The 20,683-nt window shown below is 40.3% G+C and overlaps 6 non-coding genes across 6 annotated transcripts; all 6 read right to left on the minus strand.

Moving 5' to 3' along the window:
* Positions 1 to 12,907: 12,907 nt before the first annotated feature.
* trnah-gug (transfer RNA histidin (anticodon GUG)) lies at positions 12,908 to 12,979 on the minus strand. Its single transcript has one exon. It is a non-coding gene; the product is annotated as a tRNA-His (tRNA).
* A 514-nt stretch (positions 12,980 to 13,493) lies between these two features.
* Positions 13,494 to 13,565, minus strand: trnah-gug (transfer RNA histidin (anticodon GUG)). Its single transcript has one exon. It is a non-coding gene; the product is annotated as a tRNA-His (tRNA).
* Positions 13,566 to 15,250: 1,685 nt separating this feature from the next.
* On the minus strand, positions 15,251 to 15,322 carry trnah-gug (transfer RNA histidin (anticodon GUG)). Its single transcript has one exon. It is a non-coding gene; the product is annotated as a tRNA-His (tRNA).
* A 1,100-nt stretch (positions 15,323 to 16,422) lies between these two features.
* On the minus strand, positions 16,423 to 16,494 carry trnah-gug (transfer RNA histidin (anticodon GUG)). Its single transcript has one exon. It is a non-coding gene; the product is annotated as a tRNA-His (tRNA).
* A 1,683-nt stretch (positions 16,495 to 18,177) lies between these two features.
* trnah-gug (transfer RNA histidin (anticodon GUG)) lies at positions 18,178 to 18,249 on the minus strand. The gene has a single exon. It is a non-coding gene; the product is annotated as a tRNA-His (tRNA).
* Positions 18,250 to 18,763: 514 nt separating this feature from the next.
* On the minus strand, positions 18,764 to 18,835 carry trnah-gug (transfer RNA histidin (anticodon GUG)). The gene has a single exon. It is a non-coding gene; the product is annotated as a tRNA-His (tRNA).
* Between the last annotated feature and the right edge of the window lie 1,848 nt (positions 18,836 to 20,683).

Genomic DNA, 20,683 nt, shown 5'->3' on the forward strand with positions numbered 1-20,683 from the left:
ACGAAAGCACAACATTTGACAGGTAAGGACTATAATTCTTTCCTTTTAATGCTGCAGGGGCGTCATTAATCGTACACATGTTGACATGCATGATGCTGCAGGGCTATTATTAACATGTAGGCATGATGTACGTATAATTTGTACGTAATAATAGCCTAGTCTTTAAACTAAGACTAGGCTATTATAGTAATATAGATTTATAATTTTCTGACTCAGTGACTGAACTTTTTCTTGCAGGTTTCCAATGGACTCAGACTTAAGGAAAAAGTGGGCCTTAGCTATCACAAGAGCAAACCCAGATGGATCACTGTGTTACCAATTAGCAATACAGTGTGGCTATGTTCAAAACATTTTGGGGAAACATATTTTGATAAGACTGGCTAGACTGTTTGCTTGAAACCCAGCACCATACCATCTGAGTAACATTGATGACTGACATGAATCAGTAGGGTAAATCAATTGTTTTTCTTTGTTTTTGTTTTCTAAAGGGGAAAATCTGTTGTTGACTTGTGGACTTATTATGGATGTATTATTATCATTTATTATTATCGGCCTATTATTGATTTGTTGTTATCATTTAATATTATTATTGACTTACTATTGATTTATTATTATTATTTTTTTAATTCATCATTATTATTGACTTGTTTATATATTGTTATTAAGTATTATTGACTTATTATTTATATATTGTTATTATTTATTATTATTATTGACTTATTGTTGGGCTTTTCTAAATAATTTAAATTACATGTCAAAGAGGTCTAAAACTTCGAAATTTTTAAAAATTAATTTTACAAATTCTTTGTAATTTATATTTATTTATAAGAAGTCCAGCAACAATGCATTTTTCATTAAAGTTTGACCTTATAAGGCTGTTTCTCTTATTTAACAGCAACTAATAATGTATATTTATATAAACTTATATACATATATTATATATTTATTTGTATGTTTAAATATATAGAAATATGAATATATATAAATTATCTAAAAGCTACTTAGATGCCAACAAAGGCAAGATGGCGTCGCGCTCCGCCACCCTCGGCCAGGCTTCCAAAGCGGAGGTGTCTCCTCTAGCGATATAACTCATTGGAATGGCATCCCACAATACCTTGCGGTGCCGATCTAACAGCAGCACCAAAGTTACACCTACTTAATTGAATTAATTTGAATGAAAGTAAAATAACTGTCTGAAAACTATGTTATTTTTAAACTGACTTAACAAAAAAAAAAGATTTTTAATGATCTAACTGAAGCAAATAATTAGGTTAGCTCAAAGTAAAAAAGTTTATATCTGCAACATCCAAACATGGTCTTATCATCCTCTCATGGTGGAAAAAGTATTATCTGAGCTTCTTGATCAACTAAATCATCTTCAAATGGACACGCCATGCTGCTTCACCTCTCTGATTACAAACTAACCTTCAACTAAACCTGCTCTATACTCTATACTATACAGATACTTTCGGTCTGGCTTTTCCCGCCGAAACTCGCCAAAAATGAATTAAACTTCCCCAGTTTACATCAAAATTACAAATCGTCGCGGGGTGTGAATGCTCCCTAATTTTTCCGGTCTAAATACTAGTGCCCCTTCCACAGGATCACATGCAGAACATCTAACGAAACAACCCGTGCATTAAATTGGATCAGCTCTCTGCGCGGCACGTTGCTTTGCGCACACGGGGAGCACGGACACCGAATCAGACGGATCCCTTTGATCCTTCCCTATTGTGACCTGTTTTAAAGAAAACCTGTCACGTTCACACAACGTCGTGACACGGTTAGCACCTGAAAGAATAGGCACAGAAGAGTTGTTAGACAAGCCTTTTTGTGGCTGCGCAAACGGAATGCCACAGGCTGGGTACGACCTGCGCACTTGTATTTTGTGCTAACGTTTCGGAGGCATTAGGGTGGTTTTTGGTGGTACCTCGAGATGTGGCACAAGGTTTGACATTCATGAAAATGAAAAACTGTACTATTTACCCACTATTGAAGATGACAATGACAAATGTAAAGCTGTTCACGTTATTCAAGGTTGGCATGAAATCATGGGTCATTGCAATTTTGACAACATAAGAAAGTTGCAAGGTGTGGTGAAAGGAATGGATGTAAAAGGGGATATATATAAACAGATGAACCCATGCAGAGGGTGTACAGAAGGTAAAACCACTCAGACAAGAAACAAGGAGCCAGATAAAAAGGCTGAAAAACCACTACAACTAGTACATACAGATCTAGCTGGTCCTATGCAAACTAGTTTAGATTGGTGCAGATACGCACAGTCTTTTACTGTTGACTACACAGTAGGGGTGTGTATTGGCAAGAGTCTGGTGATACGATACGTATCCCAATATTTCACTGAAACATATTTTCTTTTCTTTTTTTTATGTGACTTTGAAAAAACTCTACCTGAATTTGAATGTCTTCCACTGTAATAAAAAGGTCAAATTCAGTTTATTTATGTTACGAAGGGGGAAGAAAAAAGCACCCAGGCGCAGAGAGGATGAGGAAGCAGAAGGTTCCAGGAAAAGGCTTTAATAAAATAAACAAAATCTACAACCATAACCACTGCAGAGCAGGCTAGACAGACTCGAAACTTGACACTCGTAAAAAGGGGGACATCAAACTATGGAGCAGCACAGGAGGAAGGAAAAGACTTAAATACACACAGACAAACGAGACACAGTTGAACACAATCAGAAAAGATGGGGACCAAAATAAAACTCAAAACTACAACAAGACAGGAAACCCTGAAAAATAAAACAGGAAGTTAACACAACCTAGAACAAGAACCAACAAAGAACCAAACACAAAAGGAAAGAAACTGAAACCTTTACAATTTAATTTTCACAATGTTAAGCACTGCAATTGTATCTCATACATAAGTTGCATTTACCAAAGCAAATTCATAGTGCTTTTATTTTGTTAAGTTAATATATAGAAAGGGAACAGTCAACATTGTCTGATTTCCACAACAGAATATTTTTCAGTCTAAGAAAAAACAAAGACTGAATGTGCCTTAATCAATAAGTTTCTATTGGTGGAATGAAGTGCTGTTTATTTTCTGCATTGCGTAATGACGCTTCTCCATTACTTTTAAATAGTTCAGGAGCCTGAATGGTGCTTCAGAAATAAAAGGTGGGGAAGGGCACACTGATCCTTTCCAGAAACAATAAAGTGTGATGATGAGGCAGCATGACAGAACGAAGGAAATTTGCCTTAATGTAAAAGCGGTTTGCCAGGTAAGATTTGGAACTATGCGATACAGACAGAAGCTTACATCAGGAACAGGTGTTACAGCAGATGCACAAAGAAAACAGCGGATGAGATGTTAACAGGAAAGCAACCAAATATTGCAAACATCCATAAATTTGGCTCCACATGTTTGGCTTACAAAGAAGCAAAAGGGAAGTTTGAGTCAAGATATAGTGAAGGAGTTTTTGTTGGAAATGACAAGTATAGCCCAGCTTACCTGGTCTACTGCCCGAATGAGAGTAAAATCCAGAAGCACAGACTGGTAAAATTCATTAATAGGGCTACAAGTGAAAAAGGAACACAAACAACAGAGCCCTTTTTGGAGTGTGTTGATGGAATGCTTCCAAGAGAAACAAATGATGATGATCCAACAGAGATGGAAAAATAGATAGGTAAAAATGTTGACACTGACTCGGAGGTCAGGTCCTGAAAACTCTCTCAGAAGAGGAAGAGCAATCCTGTGTGGGAAAACCCCGAGAGAGAGCTCAAAGAAAGAATCCGATTCAAACCAAAGGGAAACCAGCTTATCTCCAAGACCATGACACTGAATGTAATGACAATCTCCAAAGTGGTTGTAGATTTCTTTTACAGAGCAGTATGTTATCTCCCCAATGCCAATACAAAATTTCTCGCAAAAAAGATACATAAAATAACATCTTAGAAAGATTTGGAAAGGAATACTGCAAACCAAGGGAGACCCGTTGTGAACAGAAACTGGTCTATTTTGACAACAGAAAGAAAATGACAGATGTGAGAAAGTACAGGGAAGCAGTAGGAAGCCTAATCTTCTTGCCAGTTTCTACTACGCCGGACCTGAGTTATATTGTGAGCAGACTCTCTCATCATTTTGGAGATTCTACAGAACAATACTGGAACAATGTTAAACATGTTCTCAGGTATCTTAAAGGTACTCAGGAAAAGGAGTTATTCTTTAAAAAAAACTCCAGATTTATTGTGATGCTGACTGGGCATCCAATGAAAAGGATGGGCACAGTGTTTCAGGGTACTGTGTGAGTCTGAGTGAGAAAAGCTCACTCATTTCTTGGAAAACAAAAAGACAGCCCACGGTGGCACTCAACATGTGAAGCAGAATACATATCTCTTGCAGCAGCTTTACAAGAAGTCATTTATTTAGAGCAGTTATTCACTGGCCTAGATGGATGCAGCTATGCAAAGACTGAAGTGTTTGAAGACAATCAAGGCACCATAGCTCTGGCTAAAAATCCTGTTAACAGACAAAGGTGCAAGCACATTGACATCAAATACTGTTAAAAATACTAGTTGTCATCCAGCACCACCAGCAGGCCACACCCACTATCAGCGCAATAGTGAGCACCTGTGAGACTCAGCCAGGAACTTACTTAACTCAGCCAGCTTGCATTCCCTTCCCCCCTCCAACCTCTACCAGGAGAAGAAGCAGTCCCAGCCAGTTGCTACCACAGATCAGTCCATGTCCAGCTAAGTGGATGCACCATAGACGTATGTTTTATTATCTTCAACCAACAATGAATGATGTGTCATTGTATTCATTTGTTTCTGCATTTAATTACAGGCAAAATCATCCACAACTCATCAACTCAATCCAAATAAATAAGATGCCTGTGGAGATTTGGGAGTTCAGTGTTTGAATGTGCACCCCACCTAAGATGTTCAATGACCCACACCAACTAAACAGTTTTCTGTATGGTCCTTCGTGCCGGAAGTAACATCTATGGTGGACTATGGCTTCCAAATACCCATGGTATTTGGAAGGATGAGCAGCATAAAGAGAGACCTAAACAAGTGAGGAGACCACCAAAGTACCTACAAGACTATCAAACTGAATTCTATGGACAAACCTCAAAGCAAACCACAGAGGAGATGGAACTTGCTGCAGAGGCCGCAGAGACTCGTGCATTGAGGAATGAAGTGGCTGAGTTAAAGGGCATGGTCAGAGACCTGATTGGTAGGGTTGAGCAGTATGAGCACACCTCAACTGAAAGTGAATCAGAGGTGGACAGCGACAGACTCCAGGTACCTCAGCCTGCATCAGACCAAGTAAGTCATGCCAGTGATATCCCATGTGAGAAAGCCCACTCTGAGCCCACTATATCTGAAATGGCTGCTATCCCAGATATTGGGAAAATATCCCAGTCTGCTCAAACACTCTATCCCTGTAGCCATGCTCATACAGCCTTTCTACCATGCAAACCGAAGGAACCGGCTGCAGTTCCCCATATTACACAAACTCAAGTTAAAGCATGATCCCTCCCAACAATTTCTGTGTCCTTAAATCCAGCTGCTGTCCCATACACCTCTTCTACTTCAGTATCACCTCATGGAATTGTTACCTCTACATCTACAAGTGTACATTTGCCGTCAGCTGTCACTCCTTATGTTCCACTAAACCAACCTCCTTGGTCCGTGCCTGCAACTCAGCCACCACAGCTTTATTTATCATTGGATCAAAGGCCACAATTTCCAAGCCAAGGATTAAATGCAGTTCATGCAAACTATGCTCTTACCAGCCAGCAACCACAACCACAGTAGATGTTTGCATCTATACAAGCAATACAACCACCAGCCATTGCAGTACCTCAACTTTCCTCCAGTTTTCCACCAAATGTTTCCTCCTCAGGTAATGTGGCTCCATCTGTACAGCATCCTATGCAGCAGCAAATGATAGGCTCTAGAGATTCAATGCGTGTTGAGGACCCTTAATTTCCTTATTTCAGTCATAATGATCCTATAAATTTATACTGTTAAAAAAGGCTCTTATGAACTTACTACCAGCTGACGAGTCAGAAATGTGCAAATACCATATTTTGTTAGATCATTTGCGTTATCCTGTTGCACGGCACATTGCACTGTCTTATGCTCATCATCCCCAACCTTATACCAGAGCTTTAGTTGCTTTGGAGCAACAGTTTGGCCAACCGCATCAATTAGCCCTAAAAGAGATTCAAACTATTTTGAGTCTTCCTAGAGTTGCTCGTGGAGATGCAGAAGGGTTTCAGAATTTTGCTGTTAGAGTGAGGTCATTGGTTGGTCTGTTACAGTCTCTTGGAACAGGAGAAGGTAATGCAGAGTTGGCATGCGCTTCACATGTACAACGACTGTTAAGTAAGCTCCCTACAGAGATAGTTTCCAACTTTTTTCGGCATGCTCGTTCAACGATGCCCGTTGTTTTTTATAATTTGGTCGATTTTGCTGCATGGCTTGAAGTTGAAGCTGAATGTCAGGCTGTTGTAGCACAAACGAGTACCTTGCATGTTGTACCTCAAATGCATAGAAAGGAAGTGAGCCAAAGACAAAAGATGCCATTTGCGAACATTCTTCATGGAGCTGATGGAAAGGTTTCAGGTGTGTGTCCTACTCAGGAAAAGGAATGCAGATGAAGTTAAAAAATGGTTAAAGGAGCAGAATAGATGTTGGAAGTGTGGTAGAACCCATAAAGCTGTAGATTGTACTTTGAGAAAGCCATGTCCTAAGTGTAATGGCCAACATTTAGGAATATTGCATGACGCGAACTGGGCTCGAACATCGAGAGTTCTGTATATGAATCCACAGAGCCTATACCCCAAAGTACTGCTAAAAGTGGTGAAAGTGAGATTGAGTAATAAGGATCAAACCTTTGACACATATGCCATTTTAGATGATGGATCTGAGCGTACTATGTTGTTGCCAGGTGCAGCTAAGTATCTTGGGTTGAAGGGTGAACCAGAAAACCTTAAATTATGTACAGTGAGACAGCAAACTGAAATACTAGAAGGGAGAGCTGTAAACCTTAAGATTTCAGCTGCTTCAAACCCAGAGAAAAGGTTCTCAATAGAAGGTGCATTCACATCAGACAAGATAATGCCAGTTGAACAGAGTTATCCTGTAGATAAACTGAAGCAACGGTACTCATACCTGCATGATATTCCAGTGAACTCCTTTTCTAAGGTTCAACCCCATATTCTTATCGGTTCAGATAATCCATTTCTCATAACCCCAACTAAACAGTTTTCTTTAAATACCGTTTCATCAGAGAGATCGTGACAAGTGGTAAAGTTCTGTTGAACTACTGTCCAACTGATAAAATGACGGCCGGTGTGATGACTAATCCAGCAGCAAAGCTGAAATTACGAAGGTTTTCCCAGAATTTGTTTGGTGTTTACTGTGTTAATGTGAAACTGATAAAGTGAATCAAAATGTAACACAGTGAGCTAATTTCGAGTGGGGGTGTTAAGATATAAAGATTAAAGTGTGATTAAAGTGGCTCTACGTTTTTTCAACACACAAAGAGGACACGGAAGCAGCCACCATTCCGTCCATCCCTCTAAACGGCCATGGGGAAAATACCTGTAATTAACTTCGACCTCAGGTGGACGAGGTGGATGGGGCGAGGAGAATACCCCATGCCGATACCACGAAGCATGCAGGTATTTCCACAGGAGGATGGATCTGAAAACGGTAGTGCATTAGCCAAAATAAGGTCTGGAACCACCTGTGTCCCTCAAAATGCGCACTGAGCGCTCATCCGTGCGTTTGCCGCTCAGCGAGACAAGACCTTCAAGTAGAACAGGTTTAAAGCAGGAGGCTGGATGTTTTTTAAGGCAAGGCAAGTTTATTTGTATAGCACAATTCGTACACAAAGAAATTCAAGGTGCTTCACAAAACAGAAAAAATGCATTAAAATCACAATACATCATAGAAATAATCAACGTAAAATTTACTTTAAAAGAAAAGAAAAAAATTGAAAATTGATTTAAAAATAAAGGAAGGAAAGGAAAGAAAGGTGCAGATAGGACCTTTCAGTCATATACACGGCTAAACAGAAATGTTTTAAGTCTAGATTTGAACATGAACACAGAAGAGGCCTGTCTTACGACTTCAGAGAGACTGTTCCAGATTTTAGCTGCAGAATATTGAAACGCTGATTTTACCTTTACCTGACTTTAAGATGACTCCTACCCCTTTTGGACAAGTACCCTGTTGGGCGTGTTCAGCTTTATTTTGCAGGAGAATGCAGTCAGCGATGACATGTCCAGTTTTGTGACAGTAAAAAACATTTGCGTGTTTCTCTGGATGCACTTGACTTATTCTCAGGTGGTTGTTTGGCACAGGGAAGGATGTTTTGTGAGTTAACACATACTCTGGCTGACGTCACAGAGTTAACCTTCTGCTCATTCAGGTAGACCACAAAACCTTCGGGCAAACTTTGTTTGAACTCTTCCAACAACATAAGTTCCCAAAGAGAAACAAAATCATCAGCTTTAGATGCTGAACACCATTTATCAAAGAGAATGCTCTTTTCGCGAACAAACTCCACATGAGTTTGTGACAGACTTTTTCTCTGCTGTCTCTGAACCTTTGGCGAAAAGCTTCAGGCACGAGTTCACATGCCCGCAAACGAGCCTTTTTAACCAAATCATAATTTAGTAAATCCTCAAAAGGGAGCGACGCTTCAACATCTTGGGCTATTCCACTCAAGTTGCAGTGGAGCAACAAAGGCCACATTTCACGGGGCCACTTCAAAGTACCAGCGATTCTTTCAAATGATGCGAAATTATGAACCAACCTCCGCTTCCATGAAAGCGCGAACGAGACAAATCAATTTACTGAGGTCCAGTGAGCTAGTGGGTAAACCGGAAAAGGGTCTGTCTGTATCGTCACCGGGGTTTACAGGAATGTGAGCTTTTGCCTCCAGCTCCAGCTGTCTGATCCTGCCAGCTGTCTCGGCTTCGATCTCCATCCATTTGATCTCCAGCTGCATCTGGCGGGTTTGCGCCTTTTCCTACGCTTCCAGCTGCAGATGGGCGAGCCGAACTTTCAGTCGGGCCTCATCCCGTGACCCACCGCTGCCTGGAGAGAACGGATCATATCGAGGGAGGCTGAAAGGTGGTTTTCCCTGATTGAGCCTCTCAGAGCTCTCTCTGACAGGGGCTCCTAGTGCGGGAGGTGTCTCCGCATGCACGCAGCCACCCACACTCGGGGGCACAGCAGTCACGCTCGCGGCTATCTCTCCCTGAGGCGCCGTCCGCGGACAACACAGGCACATCAGTGACAGCGACAGGCAAACACACCACACCAATTTTCACCAAGCTACTCACCAGCAGATCCTTCAGATCGTGTTTGAGGATGGGTTTGGGGAAATTTGACTTTTTGAGCTAAATGAAGTGAAAACTTTAACCACTTCTGATTGGTCAGACTGATGACGTAAGATTAAGCCTCCAAGAATGATTGGTAGAGACAGTTAAAGCTTCAGCTCTGTTTTCGGAAATGTCAGTTTGTGTATCCAACAGAGTAATAAAATACTTGGGATTTCAAACATGAATAACTCCAATTTTCTAGAGTAAAAGTGTCTGGAAATGACAGTCTCAGTAGCGAACATAGTCCTGAAGAGACTAAAAGGAACAGTTGGCCTGGATTATGGCAAAATATTAAACTGCAGTGTCTCAAACGTAGCATCTTTGTCAATAAAAAAACGCTCAGCACTTGTGAAAATGTTAAATATTGAGGATTTCAAACATAAATAACTCAAATTTTCTACAGTAAAAGTGCCTGGAAATGATTTTCTGAGTAGCCAACATTGTCCTGAAGAGAATTAAAGGAGCAACTGGCCTGGATTATGGTAAAGTATTTTTCTACAGTGTCTCAAACATGGCATCTTTGTCATAAGATGGTATGTTGTGACAAATACCAAACAGTTTTGGACATTTAGATCAAGTCTACACTTCTATATTTCATTATGAAGTGTTTGCACTGATTCTCAAAAATCCTACATCATAACATGTCCACATGTGAAAAATAAGTTAAATTTACAATTAAAATAAAATGAATGGGCTATATGGTTGGGAGTATGTTCATACACACCTAAACCTATCTCAGCCTTTTTCATAATCATTCTTCATTTGATTAATATAAGAAGAGTGTGTATTTTTTCCCTTAATCATTCATTTGGCTTTTCAGTGTTGTAAAGTTATTTTGAAAACCGGAAAGGGATTTCAGCCACGGTCGCTAAGTTCCCGTAAAGCTGAGAATGCGAGAGCACTGAAACTTCAGGAGCGGCTCATTTGACACCGCAGATCTGACTGACGGCTGGCTTGACAGCAGTGTGCTCTCTGAAAGACAAGTTTAATGTAAGTTCCAGTACTTCATGCCATTGTGGAAGAGTTTCCCAACAGACTGAATAAATATGTTAGGCATGTGTAGCACAGACTGCCCAATTCTGGCATCTTGGATGTACTTTTGGTCCACAAAGACAGGGTTTGGCAGTTTTAATGAAGTTAAGGATGAAAGGTCTAAGCCTGCAAAGAACTACATTTTTGGTTTATCTGGACCTTTTGCTGTGACCCGGATTCGATCCGGGGTTGCTGCGGCCACAACGCAGAGTACTACCCACTATACGATCACAGCTGACAAGTGCCAGCGGTAATAGTTCTAGTCTTTGTTGCTCTCCATGACTTTTTGGTCAGAAAACGGTTGGAAAAACCATGGAAAATCTTTATGACACACACATCTTTCAAAAGAAAAATTCCAAAGACTATCTTTTATTAAGTTTGGTAAGGGCTCACAACTGCATTTCTGTACAGCACCAGGAGTAACGTATGCTGTGAGGGAACCGTTATTACTCACTCTGCCCTTGGACTTGTGGTAGGAAATACACATTGAAGTACTCATTGTTTAGTGTACATGAATGAATGCACAATAATTACAGTTTAATGAAAGTTCCAGTACCTAATGCCGTTGTAGAAGAGTTTCCCAACAGACTGAATAAAGATGTTAGGCATGTGTAGCACAGACTGCCCAATTCTGGCATCTTTGATGTACTTTTGGTGCACAAAGACAGTGTTTGGCAGTTTTAATGAAGTTAAGGATGAAAGGTCTAAGCCTGCAAAGAACTACATTTTTGGTTTATCTGGACCTTTTGCTGTGACCCGGATTCGATCCGGGGTTGCTGCGGCCACAACGCAGAGTACTAACCACTATACGATCACAGCTGAGTCGTGCCAGCGGTCATAGTTCTAGTCTTTGTTGCTCTCCATGACTTTTTGGTTAGACCACAGTTGGAAAAACCATGGAAAATCATTATGACACACATACATCTTTCACAAGAGAAATTCCAAAAACTGTCTTTTATTAAGTTTGGTAAGGGCTCACAACTGCATTTCTGTACAGCACCAGGAGTAACGTATGCTGTGAGGGAACCGTTATTACTCACTCTGCCCTTGGACTTGTAGTAGGAAATACACATTGAAGTACTCATTGTTTAGTGTTCATGAATGAATCCACAATAATTACAGTTTAATGTAAATTCCAGTACTTCATGTTGTTGTGGAAGAGTTTCCCAACAGACTGAATAAAGATGTTAGGCATGTGTAGCACAGACTGCCCAATTCTGGCATCTTGGATGTACTTTTGGTCCACAAAGAGAATGTTTGACAGTTTTAAAGAAGTTAAGGATGAAAGGTCTAAGCCTGCAAAGAACTGCATTTTTGGTTTATCTGTACCTTTTGCTGTGACCCGGATTCAAACCGGGGTTGCTGCGGCCACAACGCAGAGTACTAACCACTATACGATCACAGCTGAGAAGTGCCAGTGGTCATAGTTCTAGTCTTTGTTGCTCTCCATGACTTTTTGGTCAGACCACTGTTGGAAAAACCATGGTAAATCTTTATGACACACATACATCTTTCACAAGAAAATTCCAAAAACAATCTTTTATTAAGTTTGGTAAGGGCTCAAAACTGCATTTCTGTACAGCACCAGGAGTAATGTATGCCGTGAGGGAACCGTTATTACTCACTCTGCCCTTGGACTTGTGGTAGGAAATACACATTGAAGTACTCATTGTTTAGTGTACATGAATGAATGCACAATAATTACTGTTTAATGTAAGTTATAGTAACTCAAGCCGTTGTGGAATAGTTTCCCAACAGACTGAATAAAGATGTTAGGCCCTTTATAGCACAGACTGCCCAATTCTGGCATCTTGGATGTACTTTTGTTCCACAAAGAGTGTGTTTGGCAGTTTTAAAAAAGGTAAGGATGAAAGGTCTAAGCCTGCAAAGAATTACATTTTTGGTTTATCTGGACCTTTTGCTGTGACCCGGATACGAACCAGGGTATTTGCAGCCACAACGCAGAGTACTAACCACTATACGATCACAGCTGAGAAGTGCCAGTGGTCATAGTTTTAGTCTTTGTTGCTCTCCATGACTTTTTGGTCAGACCACTGTTTATAAAACCATGGAAAATCTTTATGACACACATACATATTTCACAAGAAAATTCCAAAAACAATCTTTTATTAATTTTGGAAAGGGCTCAAAACTGCATTTCTGTACAGCACCAGGAGTAATGTATGCCGTGAGGGAACCGTTATTACTCACTCTGCCCTTGGACTTGTGGTAGGAAATACACATTGAAGTACTCATTGTTTAGTGTACATGAATGAATGCACAATTATTACAGTTTAATGTAAGTTCCAGTACCTCAAGCCGTTGTGGAATAGTTTCCCAACAGACTGAATAAAGATGTTAGGCATGTGTAGCACAGACTGCCCAATTATGGCATCTTTGATGCCCTTTTCGTCCACAAAGACAGTGTTTGGCAGTTTTAATGAAGATAAGGATGAAAGGTCTAAGCCTGCAAAGAACTGCATTTTTGGTTTATCTGTACCTTTTGCTGTGACCCGGATTCGAACCGGGGTTGCTGCGGCCACAACGCAGAGTACTAACCACTATACGATCACAGCTGAGAAGTGCCAGTGGTCATAGTTCTAGTCTTTGTTGCTCTCCATGACTTTTTGGTCAGACCACTGTTGGAAAAACCATGGAAATTCTTTATGACACACATACATATTTCACAAGAAAATTCCAAAAACAATCTTTTATTAAGTTTGGTAAGGGCTCAAAACTGCATTTCTGTACAGCACCAGGAGTAATGTATGCCGTGAGGGAACCGTTATTACTCACTCTGCCCTTGGACTTGTGGTAGGAAATACACATTGAAGTACTCATTGTTTAGTGTACATGAATGAATGCACAATAATTACTATTTAATGTAAGTTCCAGTACCTCAAGCCGTTGTGGAATAGTTTCCCAACAGACTGAATAAAGATGTTAGGCCCTTTATAGCACAGACTGCCCAATTCTGGCATCTTGGATGTACTTTTGGTCCACAAAGAGTGTGTTTGGCAGTTTTAAAAAAGGTAAGGATGAAAGGTCTAAGCCTGCAAATAATTACATTGTTGGTTTATCTGTACCTTTTGCTGTGACCCGGATTCGAACCGGGGTTGCTGCGGCCACAACGCAGAGTACTAACCACTATACGATCACAGCTGAGAAGTGCCAGTGGTCATAGTTTTAGTCTTTGTTGCTCTCCATGACTTTTTGGTCAGACCACTGTTTATAAAACCATGGTAAATCTTTATGACACACATACATCTTTCACAAGAAAAATTCCAAAAACTATCTTTTATTAAGTTTGGTAAGGGCTCACAACTGCATTTCTGTACAGCACCAGGAGTAACGTATGCTGTGAGGGAACCGTTATTACTCACTCTGCCCTTGGACTTGTGGTAGGAAAAACACATTGAAGTACTCATTGTTTAGTGTACATGAATGAATGCACAATAATTACTGTTTAATGTAAGTTCCAGTACTTCATGTTGTTGTAGAAGAGTTTCCCAACAGACTGAACAAAGATGTTAGGCATGTGTAGCACAGACTGCCCAATTATGGCATCTTTGATGTACTTTTGGTCCACAAAGACAGTGTTTGGCAGTTTTAATGAAGTTAAGGATGAAAGTTCTAAGCCTGCAAAGAACTACATTTTTGGTTTATCTGGACCTTTTGCTGTGACTCGGATACGAAGCAGGGTTTTTGCGGCCACGACGCAGAGTACTAACCACTATACGATCACAGCTGAGTCGTGCCAGCGGTCATAGTTCTTGTCTTTTTTGCTCTCCATGACTTTTTGGTTAGACCACAGTTGGAAAAACCATGGAAAATCATTATGACACACATACATCTTTCACAAGAGAAATTCCAAAAAATGTCTTTTATTAAGTTTGGTAAGGGCTCACAACTGCATTTCTGTACAGCACCAGGAGTAACGTATGCTGTGAGGGAACCGTTATTACTCACTCTGCCCTTGGACTTGTAGTAGGAAATACACATTGAAGTACTCATTGTTTAGTGTTCATGAATGAATCCACAATAATTACAGTTTAATGTAAGTTCCAGTACTTCATGTTGTTGTGGAAGAGTTTCCCAACAGACTGAATAAAGATGTTAGGCATGTGTAGCACAGACTGCCCAATTCTGGCATCTTGGATGTACTTTTGGTCCACAAAGAGAATGTTTGACAGTTTTAAAGAAGTTAAGGATGAAAGGTCTAAGCCTGCAAAGAACTGCATTTTTGGTTTATCTGTACCTTTTGCTGTGACCCGGATTCGAACCGGGGTATTTGCAGCCACAACGCAGAGTACTAACCACTATACGATCACAGCTGAGAAGTGCCAGTGGTCATAGTTCTAGTCTTTGTTGCTCTCCATGACTTTTTGGTCAGACCACAGTTAGAAAAACCATGGTAAATCTTTATGGCACACATACATCTTTCACAAGAAAATTCCAAAAACAATCTTTTATTAAGTTTGGTAAGGGCTCAAAACTGCATTTCTGTACAGCACCAGGAGTAACGTATGCTGTGAGGGAACCATTAATACTCACTCTGCCCTTGGACTTGTGGTAGGAAATAGACATTGAAGTACTCATTGTTTAGTGTACATGAATGAATGCACAATAATTACAGTTTAATGAAAGTTCCAGTACCTAATGCCGTTGTAGAAGAGTTTCCCAACAGACTGAATAAAGATGTTAGGCATGTGTAGCACAGACTGCCCAATTCTGGCATCTTGGATGTACTTTTGGTCCACAAACAGAATGTTTGACAGTTTTAAAGAAGATAAGGATGAAAGGTCTAAGCCTGCAAATAATTACATTGTTGGTTTATCTGTACCTTTTGCTGTGACCCGGATTCGAACCGGGGTTGCTGCGGCCACAACGCAGAGTACTAACCACTATACGATCACAGCTGAGAAGTGCCAGTGGTCATAGTTTTAGTCTTTGTTGCTCTCCATGACTTTTTGGTCAGACCACTGTTTATAAAACCATGGTAAATCTTTATGACACACATACATCTTTCACAAGAAAAATTCCAAAAACTATCTTTTATTAAGTTTGGTAAGGGCTCACAACTGCATTTCTGTACAGCACCAGGAGTAACGTATGCTGTGAGGGAACCGTTATTACTCACTCTGCTCTTGGACTTGTGGTAGGAAAAACACATTGAAGTACTCATTGTTTAGTGTACATGAATGAATCCACAATAATTACTGTTTAATGTAAGTTCCAGTACTTCATGTTGTTGTAGAAGAGTGTCCCAACAGACTGAACAAAGATGTTAGGCTTGTGTAGCACAGACTGCCCAATTATGGCATCTTTGATGTACTTTTGGTCCACAAAGACAGTGTTTGGCAGTTTTAATGAAGTTAAGGATGAAAGGTCTAAGCCTGCAAAGAACTACATTTTTGGTTTATCTGGACCTTTTGCTGTGACTCGGATACGAAGCAGGGTTTTTGCGGCCACAACGCAGAGTACTAACCACTATACGATCACAGCTGAGTCGTGCCAGCGGTCATAGTTCTTGTCTTTTTTGCTCTCCATGACTTTTTGGTTAGACCACAGTTGGAAAAACCATGGAAAATCATTATGACACACATACATCTTTCACAAGAGAAATTCCAAAAACTGTCTTTTATTAAGTTTGGTAAGGGCTCACAACTGCATTTCTGTACAGCACCAGGAGTAACGTATGCTGTGAGGGAACCGTTATTACTCACTCTGCCCTTGGACTTGTAGTAGGAAATACACATTGAAGTACTCATTGTTTAGTGTTCATGAATGAATCCACAATAATTACAGTTTAATGTAAATTCCAGTACTTCATGTTGTTGTGGAAGAGTTTCCCAACAGACTGAATAAAGATGTTAGGCATGTGTAGCACAGACTGCCCAATTCTGGCATCTTGGATGTACTTTTGGTCCACAAAGAGAATGTTTGACAGTTTTAAAGAAGTTAAGGATGAAAGGTCTAAGCCTGCAAAGAACTGCATTTTTGGTTTATCTGTACCTTTTGCTGTGACCCGGATTCGAACCGGGGTTGCTGCGGCCACAACGCAGAGTACTAACCACTATACGATCACAGCTGAGACGTGCCAGTGGTCATAGTTCTAGTCTTTGTTGCTCTCCATGACTTTTTGGTTAGCCCACAGTTAGAAAGACCATGGTAAATCTTTATGACACACATACATCTTTCACAAGAAAATTCCAAAAACAATCTTTTATTAAGTTTGGTAAGGGCTCAAAACTGCATTTCTGTACAGCACCAGGAGTAATGTATGCCGTGAGGGAACCGTTATTACTCACTCTGCCCTTGGACTTGTGGTAGGAAATACACATTGAAGTACTCATTGTTTAGTGTACATGAATGAATGCACAATAATTACAGTTTAATGTAAGTTCCAGTACTTCATGTTGTTGTAGAAGAGTTTCCCAACAGACTGAACAAAGATGTTAGGCATGTGTAGCACAGACTGCCCAATTCTGGCATCTTGGATGTACTTTTGGTCCACAAAGAGAATGTTTGACAGTTTTAAAGAAGTTAAGGATGAAAGGTCTAAGCCTGCAAAGAACTGCATTTTTGGTTTATCTGTACCTTTTGCTGTGACCCGGATTCGAACCGGGGTATTTGCAGCCACAACGCAGAGTACTAACCACTATACGATCACAGCTGAGAAGTGCCAGTGGTCATAGTTCTAGTCTTTGTTGCTCTCCATGACTTTTTGGTCAGACCACTGTTGGAAAAACCATGGTAAATCTTTATGACACACATACATCTTTCACAAGAAAATTCCAAAAACAATCTTTTATTAAGTTTGGTAAGGGCTCAAAACTGCATTTCTGTACAGCACCAGGAGTAATGTATGCCGTGAGGGAACCGTTATTACTCACTCTGCCCTTGGACTTGTGGTAGGAAATACACATTGAAGTACTCATTGTTCAGTGTACATGAATGAATGCACAATAATTACTGTTTAATGTAAGTTCCAGTACTTCATGTTGTTGTAGAAGAGTGTCCCAACAGACTGAACAAAGATGTTAGGGATGTGTAGCACAGACTGCCCAATTCTGGCATCTTGGATGTACTTTTGGTCCACAAACAGAATGTTTGACAGTTTTAAAGAAGTTAAGGATGAAAGGTCTAAGCCTGCAAAGAACTGCATTTTTGGTTTATCTGTACCTTTTGCTGTGACCCGGATTCTAACCGGGGTTGCTGCGGCCACAACGCAGAGTACTAACCACTATACGATCACAGCTGAGAAGTGCCAGTGGTCATAGTTCTAGTCTTTGTTGCTCTCCATGACTTTTTGGTCAGGCCACTGTTAGAAAAACCATGGTAAATCTTTATGGCACACATACATCTTTCACAAGAAAATTCCAAAAACAATCTTTTATTAAGTTTGGTAAGGGCTCAAAACTGCATTTCTGTACAGCACCAGGAGTAACGTATGCTGTGAGGGAACCATTAATACTCACTCTGCCCTTGGACTTGTGGTAGGAAATAGACATTAAAGTACTCATTGTTTAGTGTACATGAATGAATGCACAATAATTACAGTTTAATGAAAGTTCCAGTACCTAATGCCGTTGTAGAAGAGTTTCCCAACAGACTGAATAAAGATGTTAGGCATGTGTAGCACAGACTGCCCAATTATGGCATCTTTGATGTACTTTTGGTGCACAAAGACAGTGTTTGGCAGTATTAATGAAGTTAAGGATGAAAGGTCTAAGCCTGCAAAGAACTACATTTTTGGTTTATTTGTACCTTTTGCTGTGACCCGGATTCGAACCGGGGTTGCTGCGGCCACAACGCAGAGTACTAACCACTATACGATCACAGCTGAGAAGTGCCAGTGGTCATAGTTCTAGTCTTTGTTGCTCTCCATGACTTTTTGGTTAGCCCACAGTTAGAAAAACCATGGTAAATCTTTATGACACACATACATCTTTCACAAGAAAATTCCAAAAACAATCTTTTATTAAGTTTGGTAAGGGCTCAAAACTGCATTTCTGTACAGCACCAGGAGTAACGTATGCCGTGAGGGAACCGTTATTACTCACTCTGCCCTTGGACTTGTGGTAGGAAATACACATTGAAGTACTCATTGTTTAGTGTACATGAATGAATGCACAATAATTACTGTTTAATGTAAGTTCCAGTAACTCAAGCCGTTGTGGAATAGTTTCCCAACAGACTGAATAAAGATGTTAGGCCCTTTATAGCACAGACTGCCCAATTCTGGCATCTTGGATGTACTTTTGTTCCACAAAGAGAGTGTTTGGCAGTTTTAAAAAAGGTAAGGATGAAAGGTCTAAGCCTGCAAAGAACTGCATTGTTGGTTTATCTGTACCTTTTGCTGTGACCCGGATTTGAACCGGGGTTGCTGCGGCCACAACGCAGAGTACTAACCACTATACGATCACAGCTGAGTCGTGCCAGTGGTCATAGTTCTAGTCTTTGTTGCTCTCCATGACTTTTTGGTCAGACCACTGTTTATAAAACCATGGAAAATCTTTATGACACATACATATTTCACAAGAAAATTCCAAAAACAATCTTTCATTAAGTTTGGTAAGGGCTCAAAACTGCATTTCTGTACAGCACCAGGAGTAATGTATGCTGTGAGGGAACCGTTATTACTCACTCTGCCCTTGGACTTGTGGTAGGAAATACACATTGAAGTACTCATTGTTTAGTGTACATGAATGAATGCACAATAATTACTGTTTAATGTAAGTTCCAGTACCTCATGCCGTTGTGGAATAGTTTCCCAACAGACTGAACAAAGATGTTAGGCATGTGTAGCACAGACTGCCCAATTCTGGCATCTTGGATGTACTTTTGGTCCACAAAGAGAATGTTTGACAGTTTTAAAGAAGTTAAGGATGAAAGGTCTAAGCCTGCAAAGAACTGCATTTTTGGTTTATCTGTACCTTTTGCTGTGACCGGGATTCTAACCGGGGTTGCTGCGGCCACAACGCAGAGTACTAACCACTATACGATCACAGCTGAGAAGTGCCAGTGGTCATAGTTCTAGTCTTTGTTGCTCTCCATGACTTTTTGGTTAGCCCACAGTTAGAAAGACCATGGTAAATCTTTATGACACACATACATCTTTCACAAGAAAATTCCAAAAACTATCTTTTATTTAGTTTGGTATGGGCTCAAAACTGCATTTCTGTACAGCACCAGGAGTAATGTATGCCGTGAGGGAACCGTTATTACTCACTCTGCCCTTGGACTTGTGGTAGGAAATACACATTGAAGTACTCATTGTTTAGTGTACATGAATGAATGCACAATAATTACAGTTTAATGTAAGTTCCAGTACTTCATGTTGTTGTGGAAGAGTTTCCCAACAGACTGAATAAAGATGTTAGGCATGTGTAGCACAGACTGCCCAATTCTGGCATCTTGGATGTACTTTTGGTCCACAAAGAGAATGTTTGACAGTTTTAAAGAAGTTAAGGATGAAAGGTCTAAGCCTGGAAAGAACTGCATTTTTGGTTTATCTGTACCTTTTGCTGTGACCCGGATTCGAACCGGGTTTGCTGCGGCCACAACGCAGAGTACTAACCACTATACGATCACAGCTGAGAAGTGCCACTGGTCATAGTTTTAGTCTTTGTTGCTCTCCATGACTTTTTGGTCAGACCACTGTTGGAAAAACCATGGAAATTCTTTATGACACACATACATCTTTCACAAGAAAAATTCCAAAAACTATCTTTTATTAAGTTTGGTAAGGGCTCACAATTGCATTTCTGTACAGCACCAGGAGTAACGTATGCTGTGAGGGAACCATTAATACTCACTCTGCCCTGACAGTGAGATAAACACAAATGCACACAAATATGTGTTGCCTTGACACTTGGATGGGAACTTGGTGACGAAAGGCCATAGATGTTTAAAGCTAAAAAAAAAACATTTGCACCTGGCTGCTGTGGCTCTTTGGGTTATCCACGCCCGTGTAGGGTTGTAGATAGGAGTGGTTGCAATCATAAGTAGAGTACGGGTGTGTTTGAGAGTTCCCTTTTGGGTGGTTGAAAGCAGAAGCTACAATTTCTGTGCATATAGTGTATCGTGAGGTATTCTTTTGTAAGTTGATCAGTGACGTGCGGTGAGGTTAATGGCTGGTGAGGCACTGACGTCATCAGTCAGATTTACAAACATATGAACCATGAGTATAAATAACTGAGTAGCTTATTCACCATTTGATTGACAACAGTTAACGTTTTGTTTAAAATATAATTTCAACATGTTTTTTTTCATAT

This window comes from Oryzias latipes, chromosome 2 (genome assembly GCF_053564925.1).
Source record: "Oryzias latipes strain Hd-rR chromosome 2, Olatipes_Hd-rR_3.1".
Lineage (NCBI taxonomy): Eukaryota > Metazoa > Chordata > Actinopteri > Beloniformes > Adrianichthyidae > Oryzias > Oryzias latipes.